Below are 2253 nucleotides of genomic sequence, written 5' to 3' on the forward strand. Positions count from 1 at the left end.
GCCTCGGAAACCCAGACATTTTATTTCCAGGAGGTTTTCACAGAGCAACAAGGGCAACTACCAGTCCCAGTGGGGACTGCGAAGTGCCAACCAGATGTAGTGTGTTTTGTAAAAAAAAAAGTCTTCTCTGTTAGAGAATCCCATCACTGGAACAGTCTCCTACAGACGTAAGAGAGACCTCCAACTATTTGACCTTCAAATTCAACCTTAAGAGGTGGCTAAAAACAACTCAAATCTGTAAATCATGAGTAATTATCAGCTCTATTTATCACTTTTAAGAGCCCATGCTCAGGGAGTACACAGATTGAAATTAGCTTCTGGCTAACATTTACATGGATGTGAAAACTGATGTGTTGATTTAATGAGCATTGTCCCTGTCAAAGAAATAAATACATGTGTTCACACTTGTTATTTTATATTTTTAAGTGCAACAGTGAAAACACCACATTATAGGTAAACAGTGCTCTTATTATACACTCCACATTCCAGAAGACAGAACGCTCTTGGCCATGCACGTTCAGGTGTTTAGACAGATATCTCGTGTTGTGTTTATAGACGGTTAATTGTCTATAACATTCGACGAATCAGACCCTTCCTCACCCAGGAGTCAGCCCAGCTCCTTATCCAGACATCAGTCATGTCAAAACTTGACTATTGTAACTCCCTCCTTACTGGCCTACCGGCATGCGCACTTAAAGCCTCTCCAATTGTGTGTGTGTGTGTGTGTGTGTGTGTGTGAGTGTGTGTGTGTGTGTGTGTGTGTGTGCGCGCGCGTGCGTGCGTTGTGAGGACATTTGGACCTCACAATTTTAAAACTACAAACAACTACAAAACAAAACGACAATGATGGATTTCCACACGTCCTTTATTTCATTTACAAATCATCTCATGTATTGTAGATCTAATTTCAACACATCACAACTCCTCAGCATCAGTGTGGATGTATTGTAGATCTAATTTCATACAGCATGGAACACGAACACAACACAACTCCTCAGCATCAGTGTGGATGTATTGTAGATCTAATTTCATACAGCATGGAACACGAACACAACACAACTCCTCAGCATCAGTGTGGATGTATTGTAGATCTAATTTCATACAGCATGGAACACGAACACAACACAACTCCTCAGCATCAGTGTGGATGTATTGTAGATCTAATTTCATACAGCATGGAACACGAACACAACACAACTCCTCAGCATCAGTGTGGATGTATTGTAGATCTAATTTCATACAGCATGGAACACGAACACAACACAACTCCTCAGCATCAGTGTGGATGGGCCTGTCACAATTCTTACATCAATTATAATCGCCTAATCACAATTATTTGAGATAATCGCAATTGTTTTTGCATGATCTTCAATCGTTTCCATGTTGAAAAATGACCATAATTCTTTTCTTTTTTTAAAATCAAAAATAGAAGAAATAGCTGATCTAAATTATTAAATGTGTTAGTGATTTGTTTGTTTAGGTTACGTGTCATATCTGCCCTGTGCAATTTGTGATTACGAACAGAAATACAAATTGTAACGCTCCCATGTTCAATGCAAAAAACAAACACAATTCAATCGTTAATCGCAATTATTTGCGTGGCAATTAAATCGTCAACTTAAGTTTATAATCGTGCACAGTGTGTGGATTAGGACGGAATAACGTTAGCATCATCATCGGCTAGCCATTAATTAACGTAATTAATTTAAAATAGATACATGTGTAAATAATATATTAGTGGCTTTTCTTTTTCAATCAACCCTGAGTATACATATAATTGAGCCCAACCAACTCTTCTGATTGGCCCGAGAAGTCAGCCATTATTTGACTTTTCTTTTTTTAAGTCCTAGGGCTCTGGTGACTACAATGTGAAGAGTAGGCTCACATTCACAACAGCACTTTGACGTGTGCTTTAACGGCTTCTGACCTTAGAGTATATATGAATAGAGACGGCACCCGGAGGAAACCCTGAGGCGCAATGGACATAGTGGCCGAATTTGGTATTGCAGCGTGGGCCAAACACATGAACGCGCTGGTCCGTTGACTATCATTGCGCACGTTCATGATGACACGTGAACGCGGTTTCAGTGCAATGGCAGCGCGTTCATGTGTTTGGCCCAATCAATCCCAGAATGCACTCTGTTCCTACAAGGAAGGAGGAGTGAAATCGCCTCATGCGCTTTTGAGCAACTTAATGCAAGTGGATGGGAGGAGAACTCAGGTGACGTCTCTATTCATATATACTCTAAGCTT

The 2253-nt window shown here is 40.2% G+C and overlaps 1 long non-coding RNA gene across 1 annotated transcript; it reads right to left on the reverse strand.

The window, feature by feature from the left end:
* Nucleotides 1-847: 847 nt before the first annotated feature.
* Nucleotides 848-1467, reverse strand: LOC306914651. Its single transcript, XR_013788719.1, has 2 exons — nucleotides 1258-1467; nucleotides 848-921 (listed from the first exon to the last, which is right to left on the reverse strand). It is a non-coding gene; the product is annotated as an uncharacterized lncRNA (long non-coding RNA).
* Nucleotides 1468-2253: the final 786 nt, after the last annotated feature.

The sequence above is a fragment of the Electrona antarctica genome (assembly GCF_951216825.1).
Source record: "Electrona antarctica genome assembly, chromosome: 21".
Classification (NCBI taxonomy): domain Eukaryota; kingdom Metazoa; phylum Chordata; class Actinopteri; order Myctophiformes; family Myctophidae; genus Electrona; species Electrona antarctica.